Consider the following 10,953-nt stretch of genomic DNA (forward strand, 5'->3'; position numbering starts at 1 on the left):
AACCAGTCAAAGAATCTCATAAAAAAATGCCCCTTTGATCTAAATACCAAATTAAGATATAGCCCTAGCTATATTTGCTAAAGAGCACATAACACACAAATGATTGTTTTCTAAATTTCAAATAAATTATTATTTAAAAAATCATACAACATATGATTTTTTTTAATATTTCATACTTTTTTTTTTAACCTCTTCTCTGTTCACCCACAAAGAAATGCAGATTTTTTACATGCATAGCTGCTAGCCAAGTATAATATAACTGTGATCTAAGTAATACAGATTTAATAACAGAATCAAACAGGGTGATTTTATTTCTTTTTTTTACAGCATAATACAAGATATACCCAGGTTTTTCCAGTGAACTGAGTTATTTTTGTGGATAGATTAGCTTAACTCAAAGGGGAACTCAAAGATTAACTTCAGTCTAAGGGGATTAATATTAAGCAAATGTAAGGGTAGGGAGAGCCTAATTTAAACTACTATTATTTAAGCATTACAAGAACAATTTTAAGGCAGAAGTTTTGTTCCTCTAGTGTTTATTAGGGCTTAGCTGATCATTCAATAGCAGACAAATTAGGCAGTTGCTTTACAATAAGCCTGCATAGGGTACACTCTAAAGGCATTCTATATGATCTTCAGGCACACTGCCTGCATTACATGAGTTTCATGGCTATAGGAATAGGGATAGTTAGTTTCTTAAACAAGAATCCTCATCAGTGTTTTAAAATTGTGCATCTAAATCTTTCTTCCACTGCTTACAAACATGACTGTCCATCTACCCATCTTTTATTCACGTTCAGCTGATACAAACTGAGTGCACACATTGTTTAATTGGGGAAAGAGAACCGTGAAGATGTAGTGCTAATATTCCCACAAGAATATTTCATTAAATGTAATTAAATGGACAGAGTATGGTGTTACATACAAAACAATTTTGCTGGCAACATGTTTGCCTTAGCATTGAAGGATAGGCTTTGGACTGGGGTTATTGCTAGTGATAAGGTTACAGCTATTTGGATGTCATAAAAGGTTGGCATACATAGTGTGTGTGTGTTTGTCTGTTTGCATTTGTGTATGCATGTATAGGGATGTAATAGGTTACTAGTGTCAATGGGTGAATGTTTGTAACTTTGTTAGGGATTTTAGATGAATTTGTGTGACTGTACTGGGGATAGTGGATGATTGTATGTGACTGTACAGGGAATTATGGGCCAACGTGCGTCTGAGTTGGGGATTGTGTGTGAATGAGTTTGGCCCTGACATTCATAACCTCTCTGATCAGGTGAAATATTATATTATGATCCTCCAGCCCTGCAAGAGATCCCTAGAGGCAGATTTTGCTTTACTTCTCCAAGGGGCGTCCCTGCATTTCTGTATGTTAAGGAATGACAAGCCCAGTGCAATATAGCACTGCATGACATCACAGTTCTGCTGTATTTACACTTTGTGCTTTCTATTTTATATCACTTTACACTTCAGATTACATGTATTACATTTAAACTTTGCATTTTCTATTTTGTATTTTATTTTGTGTACAGCAGTGTATTTAGGATTGTGATTTTACAAATTCTGATTATAGTGCGGACTTCACAGAGACAGAACTCACTGAAGGAACCTGGAAATCTCAGAGAGATGAGAGATGCCTTCCATTGAAAGTAATGAAGTTCTCTGGGACACACATTTCCCATGGGAGAGAGAAGGTAACTGGAGAACCCCTGGGGCTGATATAAAGGCTCAGTTTGCATCAATTCCAAATTAAACTGAAATGTTTTCACTGCAATTTAACTTGCTTTTGTCTATATTTTAGTATATATGTTAGTTAAAATAAGTGTATTGTGAATTTTGAGAAAATATCACATGCATACAGCTGACAAAACAAATCAGTAAGACCCGCTTGTTTTAAATGCTTAGACAATTTCACAAGACTTGTGAGAGAATTTCAGACAGACCCTGGGAACTCCCCTTGTTAACCCCAGGGAATTGTCTTCTCCCTCCCACTTTCTGAAAGTGTCAGTTTTAGTTTGCAACACAGCAAATTCAAGGTGCAATGTAATTTGTATATATATAAACAGAAATATACAAAGTATGATCCTAATTTGTTAAAGTAACACAGAAGTGTAACACAACTCTCATATCACCCAGCTCTCTATTGCTTGAGAGTTCTGCCTTTTTTCTTTTGAATATTCAGTAAGTTCCGCCCCTGTGAAATCTTAGCTGCAATTTCTCTCCAAGCTGGAGAACGTTTGAATATCAGGACCTTTGTTAGGAATTGGGGGTCAATGTGGACAGTGTGACTACTGGGGATTGTTAATGAATGTGTGACTGTGCTGGGATTGTAATTTACTGTGTGAGACTTTATTAGCGATTGTGGTGATTGTGACTACTGGGAATTATGTGTCTGAGCTTGGAATTGTGGGTGATCACATGTCTTGTTTAGGTTAGTGTATGTGTTGTGCAAATGCCCTTAGATGTGCATATGTAATTGTGCTACTGAGGGAGGGGAGGATCTGAGTGTATACTAGCTTGAAGAGCGTGCATGTGAGGATTAGTGGATGTGCATAACCCAGAATCTGTGGGACAATAAAACAATTAAAAAATATCATAAAAGTGTTTATTTAAATTACAGATACTAAAGATAAATGTTTTTACTTTTATGATCAAATGGAGTTACCAGTGAACCTGTGGTTTCATGTTTCTGTTTGATTAAAATCAACTTTGCAGAAGGGAAAATGTGTGTATTTTTAGCTGTAGGTGTGGATATTTAGCACTAAAAAAATGTTACTTTATGTAGGAATTGTCAGTTATATAATGTCCACAAGGAGTACATGATGATATAAGGATGTGACTCAACTCAGGCATTTGTATGAGAATTAACAAAGCATTTTTTACCATTGACTTTCCATTTTAAAGAAAAAAAAACATATATGATACAAATAAAAGGTAACAATATACACTGCTTTAGTTTTATTATGAATTATAATAGATTATTCACACACACAAGCATGCATACACACATATGCACACAAATACACACATATCAAAAAATAGGTCTGCAACCCTGGAGGATGGCAATAAAAAAAATGTTTTTGATGTGAATTAAAAAGAGCAATTTAGCAATTCTATATAGAATGCTGATTAGTCTTTTTCTATACCAGATTCCATTCAAGATAAGCTCGTTTTGCATGTATGAGGATTTCATGATGAATTAAATCATGCAACATAACACCAGTAATAGTTTATATATATATATATATGCTAAATACATCAACACAATAACAATATATATATTTATAATAATTATCATAATTTAGCATGACTCATTTATCAATCATGTATTAGTTTTTAGCACAATGCATCTTGCAAGCAAGCACTTTCTCTTTGAGCTCATCTAAAAAATTAGTAGTGTTAACAATTGCTATTGTGCTTAAAATGCTTTAGAAACAAATTAATTGATGTTAAATTAAGGCTTAACCCCTTAAGGACAAGGCCATTACATGAGTTTCATGGCTATAGGAATAGGGATAGTTAGTTTCTTAAACAAGAATCCTCATCAGTGTTTTAAAATTGTACATCTAAATCTTTCTTCCACTGCTTACAAACATGACTGTCCATCTACCCATCTTTTATTCACGTTCAGCTGATACAAACTGAGTGCACACATTGTTTAATTGGGGAAGGAGAACCATGAAGATGTAGTGCTAATATTCCCACAAGAATATTTAATTAAATGTAATTAAATGGACAGAGTATGGTGTTACATACAAAACAATTTTGCTGGCAACATGTTTGCCTTAGCATTGAAGGATAGGCTTTGGACTGGGGTTATTGCTAGTGATAAGGTTACAGCTATTTGGATGTCATAAAAGGTTGGCATACATAGTGTGTGTGTGTTTGTCTGTTTGCATTTGTGTATGCATGTATAGGGATGTAATAGGTTACTAGTGTCAATGGGTGAATGTTTGTAACTTTGTTAGGGATTTTAGATTAATTTGTGTGACTGTAATGGGGATAGTGGATGATTGTATGTGACTGTACAGGGAATTATGGGCCAACGTGCGTCTGAGTTGGGGATTGTGTGTGAATGAGTTTGGCCCTGATATTCATAACCTCTCTGATCAGGTGAATATTATATTATGATCCTCCAGCCCTGCAAGAGATCCCTAGAGGCAGATTTTGCTTTACTTCTCCAAAGGGCGTCCCTGCATTTCTGTATGTTAAGGAATGACAAGCCCAGTGCAATATAGCACTGCATGACATCACAGTTCTGCTGTATTTACACTTTGTGCTTTCTATTTTATATCACTTTACACTTCAGATTACATGTATTACATTTAAACTTTGCATTTTCTATTTTGTATTTTATTTTGTGTACAGCAGTGTATTTAGGATTGTGATTTTACAAATTCTGATTATAGTGCGGACTTCACAGAGACAGAACTCACTGAAGGAACCTGGAAATCTCAGAGAGATGAGAGATGCCTTCCATTGAAAGTAATGAAGTTTTCTGGGACACACATTTCCCATGGGAGAGAGAAGGTAACTGGAGAACCCCTGGGGCTGATATAAAGGCTCAGTTTGCATCAATTCCAAATTAAACTGAAATGTTTTCACTGCAATTTAACTTGCTTTTGTCTATATTTTAGTATATATGTTAGTTAAAATAAGTGTATTGTGAATTTTGAGAAAATATCACATGCATACAGCTGACAAAACAAATCAGTAAGACCCGCTTGTTTTAAATGCTTAGACAATTTCACAAGACTTGTGAGAGAATTTCAGACATACCCTGGGAACTCCCCTTGTTAAGCCCAGGGAATTGTCTTCTCCCTCCCACTTTCTGAAAGTGTCAGTTTTAGTTTGCAACACAGCAAATTCAAGGTGCAATGTAATTTGTATATATATAAACAGAAATATACAAAGTATGATCCTAATTTGTTAAAGTAACACAGAAGTGTAACACAACTCTCATATCACCCAGCTCTCTATTGCTTGAGAGTTCTGCCTTTTTTCTTTTGAATATTCAGTAAGTTCCGCCCCTGTGAAATCTTAGCTGCAATTTCTCTCCAAGCTGGAGAACGTTTGAATATCAGGACCTTTGTTAGGAATTGGGGGTCAATGTGGACAGTGTGAATACTGGGGATTGTTAATGAATGTGTGACTGTGCTGGGATTGTAATTTACTGTGTGAGACTTTATTAGCGATTGTGGTGATTGTGACTACTGGGAATTATGTGTCTGAGCTTGGAATTGTGGGTGATCACATGTCTTGTTTAGGTTAGTGTATGTGTTGTGCAAATGCCCTTAGATGTGCATATGTAATTGTGCTACTGAGGGAGGGGAGGATCTGAGTGTATACTAGCTTGAAGAGCGTGCATGTGAGGATTAGTGGATGTGCATAACCCAGAATCTGTGGGACAATAAAACAATTAAAAAATATCATAAAAGTGTTTATTTAAATTACAGATACTAAAGATAAATGTTTTTACTTTTATGATCAAATGGAGTTACCAGTGAACCTGTGGTTTCATGTTTCTGTTTGATTAAAATCAACTTTGCAGAAGGGAAAATGTGTGTATTTTTAGCTGTAGGTGTGGATATTTAGCACTAAAAAAATGTTACTTTATGTAGGAATTGTCAGTTATATAATGTCCACAAGGAGTACATGATGATATAAGGATGTGACTCAACTCAGGCATTTGTATGAGAATTAACAAAGCATTTTTTACCATTGACTTTCCATTTTAACCCCTTAATGACTGAGGACGTGCAGGGTACGTCCTCAGAAAAAAGGCAGTTAATGCCTGAGAACGTACCCTGCACGTCCTCAGTCTGGAAAGCAGCTGGAAGCGATCCTGCTCGCTTCCAGCTGCTTTCCGGTTATTGCAGTGATGCCTCGATATCGAGGCATCACTGCAATAACATTTTTAAGCCATCCGGTGCAGAGAGAGCCACTCTGTGGCCCTCTCTGCACCGGAGATTGTTGGCTTACCGGCGTTGGTGGGTGGGAGGCTGGTGGGAGGCGGGTGGTGGCCATCGATGGCCTTGGCGACTTGCAGGAGGGGCGGGATCGTGGGCGTGGGCGGTCGGGGGCGCGCGTGCACGGAAGGGCGGGGGCGGGCGCGTGCACGGGGAGGGAGCGGGTGGGAACCGCTACACTACAGAATAAAGTAAAAAAAAAAAAGCATACAAAAGGGAATAAAAGTTTTTTTATTTATAAATCAATTAAGGTGTTGGGGTTTGTCTGTTAGGGGGGGTGAATCTACACTACAGAATTTATATTTTTGTTTTAAAAAAACACGTTTTTTTCTTGAAACTGGGTACTGGCAGACAGCTGCCAGTACCCAAGATGGCCCCCAATAATGCAGAGGGGGAGGGTAAGAGAGCTGTTTTGGGGGTGGATCAGGGAGGTTGGGGGCTAAGGGGGGATTCTACAAAGTAGCATATGTAAATATGCTAAAAAAAAAAAAAGAACAAATTAAAAAAACCTTTTATTTTAGTACTGGCAGAGTTTCTGCCAGTACTTAAGATGGCGGGGACAATTGTGGGGTGGGGGAGGGAAGGGAGCTGTTTGGGAGGGATCAGGGGGTCTGATGTGTCAGGTGGGAGGCTGATCTCTACACTAAAGCTAAAATTAACCCTGCAAGCTCCCTACAAACTACCTAATTAACCCCTTCACTGCTAGCCACGTGTGATGCGCAGCAGCATTTAGCGGCCTTCTAATTACCAAAAAGCAACGCCGAAGTCATATATGTCTGCTATTTCTGAACAAAGGGGATCCCAGAAAAGCATTTACAACCATTTGTGCCATAATTGCATAAGCTGTTTGTAAATAATTTCAGTGAGAAACCTAAAATTTTGAAAAATTTAACGTTTTTTTAAATTTGATCGCATATGGTGGTGAAATGGTGGCATGAAATATACCAAAATGGGCCTAGATCAATACTTGGGGTTGTCTACTACACTACACTAAAGCTAAAATTAACCATACAAGCTCCCTACATGCTCCCTAATTAACCCCTTCACTGCTGGGCATAAAACACGTGTGGTGCGCAGTGGCATTTAGCAGCCTTCTAATTACCAAAAAGCAACACCACAGCCATATATGTCTGCTATTTATGAACAAAGGGGATCCCAGAGAAGAATTTACAACCATTTATGCCATAATTGCACAAGTTGTTTGTAAATAATTTCAGTGAGAAACCTAAAGTTTGTGAAAAAATTTGTGAAAAAGTGAACAATTTTTTTTATTTGATCGCATTTGGCGGTGAAATGGTGGCATGAAATATACCAAAATGGGCCTAGATCAATACTTTGGGATGTCTTCTAAAAAAAAATATATACATGTCAATGGATATTCAGGGATTCCTGAAAGATATCAGTGTCCCAATGTAACTAGCACTCATTTTGAAAAAAAGTGGTTTGGAAATAGCAAAGTGCTACTTGTATTTATGGACCTATAACTTGCAAAAAAAGCAAAGAACATGTAAACATTGGGTATTTCTAAACTCAGAACAAAATTTAGAAACTATTTAGCATGGGATTTTTTTGGTGGTTGTAGATGTGTAACAGATTTTGGGGGTCAAAGTTAGAAAAAGTGTGTTTTCTTCCATTTTTTCCTCATATTTTATAAAAAAAAATAGAGTAAATTATAAGATATGATAAAAATAATGGTATCTTTAGAAAGCCCATTTAATGGCGAGAAAAACGGTATATAATATGTGTGGGTACAGTAAATGAGTAAGAGGAAAATTACAGCTAAACACAAACACCGCAAAAATGTAAAAATAGCCTTGGTCCCAAACGGACAGAAAATGGAAAAGTGCTGCGGTCATTAAGGGGTTAAAGAAAAAAAAAACATATATGATACAAATAAAAGGTAACAATATACACTGCTTTAGTTTTATTATGAATTATAATAGATTATTCACACACACAAGCATGCATACACACATATGCACACAAATACACACATATCAAAAAATAGGTCTGCAACCCTGGAGGATGGCAATAAAAAAAATGTTTTTGATGTGAATTAAAAAGAGCAATTTAGCAATTCTATATAGAATGCTGATTAGTCTTTTTCTATACCAGATTCCATTCAAGATAAGCTCGTTTTGCATGTATGAGGATTTCATGATGAATTAAATCATGCAACATAACACCAGTAATAGTTTTTATATATATATATATATATATATATATATATATATATATATATATATATATATATATATATATATATATATATATATATATATATGCTAAATACATCAACACAATAACAATATATATATTTATAATAATTATCATAATTTAGCATGACTCATTTATCAATCATGTATTAGTTTTTAGCACAATGCATCTTGCAAGCAAGCACTTTCTCTTTGAGCTCATCTAAAAAATTAGTAGTGTTAACAATTGCTATTGTGCTTAAAATGCTTTAGAAACAAATTAATTGATGTTAAATTAAGGCTTAACCCCTTAAGGACAAGGCCATTACATGAGTTTCATGGCTATAGGAATAGGGATAGTTAGTTTCTTAAACAAGAATCCTCATCAGTGTTTTAAAATTGTACATCTAAATCTTTCTTCCACTGCTTACAAACATGACTGTCCATCTACCCATCTTTTATTCACGTTCAGCTGATACAAACTGAGTGCACACATTGTTTAATTGGGGAAAGAGAACCGTGAAGATGTAGTGCTAATATTCCCACAAGAATATTTAATTAAATGTAATTAAATGGACAGAGTATGGTGTTACATACAAAACAATTTTGCTGGCAACATGTTTGCCTTAGCATTGAAGGATAGGCTTTGGACTGGGGTTATTGCTAGTGATAAGGTTACAGCTATTTGGATGTCATAAAAGGTTGGCATACATAGTGTGTGTGTGTGTGTTTGTCTGTTTGCATTTGTGTATGCATGTATAGGGATGTAATAGGTTAATAGTGTCAATGGGTGAATGTTTGTAACTTAACCCCTTAAGGACAAGGCCATTTTCAATTTCTTTCCCTTAAAGGGATACTGAATTTTTTATTTCGTGATTTAGATAGAGCATGACATTTTAAGCAACTTTCTAATTTACTCATATTATCAATTATTATCAATTTTTCTTCATTCGCTTGGTATCTTTATTTGAAATACAAGAATTTAAGTTTAGATGCCGGCCCATTTTTGGTGAACAACCTGGGTTGTTCTTACTGATTGGTGGATAAATTCATTCACCAATAAAAAAAGTGCTGTCCAGAGTACTGAACAAAAAAAAGTTTAGATGCATTATTTTTCAAATAAAGATAGCAAGAGAACGAAGAAAAATTGATAATAGGAGTAAATTAGAAAGTTGCTTAAAATTGCATGCTCTATCTGAATCACGAAAAAAAAAATTGGGTTCAGTGTCCCTTTAAGGACCAGGGTTATTTTTACATTTCTGCAGTGTTTGTGTTTAGGTGTAATCTTCCTCTTACTCATTTACTGTAACCACACATATTATATACCGTTTTTCTCACCATTAAATGGACTTTCTAAAGATACTATTATTTTCATCATAGTTTATAACTTACTATAATTTTTTTTATAAAATATGATGACAAAATTTAAAAAAACACACCTTTTCTAACTTTGACCCCCAAAATCTGTTACACATCTACAACCACCAAAAAACACCCAAGCTAAATAGTTTCTAAATTTTATCCTGAGTTTAGAAATACCCAATATTTACATGTTCTTTGCTTTTTTTTGCAAGTTATAGGGCAATAAATACAAGTAGCACTTTGCTATTTCCAAACATGTATGAATATCCCTTGACATTTATATATTCTCTTTTAGTAGACAACGCAAAGTATTGATCTAGGCCCATTTTGGTATACTGCATGCCACCATTTCACCGCCAAATGCGATCAAATAAAAAAAAAATTTCACTTTTTTCACTAACTTTTTCTCAAACTTTAGGTTTCTCACTGACATTATTTACAAACAGCTTGTGCAATTATGCAAATGGTTGTAAATGCTTCTCTGGGATCCCCTTTGTTCAGAAATAGCAGACATATATGGATTTGGCATTGCTTTTTGGTAATTAGAAGGCCGCTGAATGCCGATGCACACCACACGTGTATTATAGATAGAGCATGGAATTTTAAGCAACTTTCTAATTTAGTCCTATTATCAATTTTTCTATGTTCTCTTGCTATCTTTATTTTAAAAGCAGGAATGTAAATCTTAGCAGCCAGACCATTTTCGGTTCAGCACCATGGATATCGTTTGCTTATTGGAGGCTTACATTTACCCACCAATAAGCAAGCATAGCCCAGGTTCTCAACCAAAAATGGGTCGGCTCCTGTGCATCACATTCCTGCTTTTTAAATAAAGATAGCAAAAAAAACGAAGAAAAATTGATAATAGGAGTAAAATTAGAAAGTTGATTAAAATTGCATGCTCTATCTGAACCATGAAAGAAAAAATGTGCGTTTAGTGTCCCTTTAAGAAATTGGAAACAAAGGGTTAATAAAAAAAAAAATTGTTGGGAAAGGGGTATAGAGATAAGGTGTATGTCAAGGAGGTGGATAGGGAAATTGTCAGGTGAAGTATGTATCTGAGTACTTAAATGTGTGTTAAGTTTAATATGTGCAAAACTATAAAGAGAAGAAATAAATGGAAAAAAAAATAGTGCAGTCACTTATAGAAATTGCCTGAGCGAGATGCTAAAAAGCCCCTTGGCACCCGTGCTAATTAACATGGGCGTAGATTTCAAGTGGAGCTGTTACATTAATTGTGGGGAAAACTATACATATCTATAAATTAAATAATTTATTTACGAGAAAATCTACCTCTGGATATAAAGTTTACTAATGTAAGGTCATGAACCCACTTATTAAAGGCCAGGTATACACAAACCTAAAAAGTCTGGTCAGTGGTATTCATGGATTAAATGTGACCAATAAGCCAAACCTCAGAT

This window comes from Bombina bombina, chromosome 3, assembly GCF_027579735.1.
Source record: "Bombina bombina isolate aBomBom1 chromosome 3, aBomBom1.pri, whole genome shotgun sequence".
NCBI lineage: Eukaryota > Metazoa > Chordata > Amphibia > Anura > Bombinatoridae > Bombina > Bombina bombina.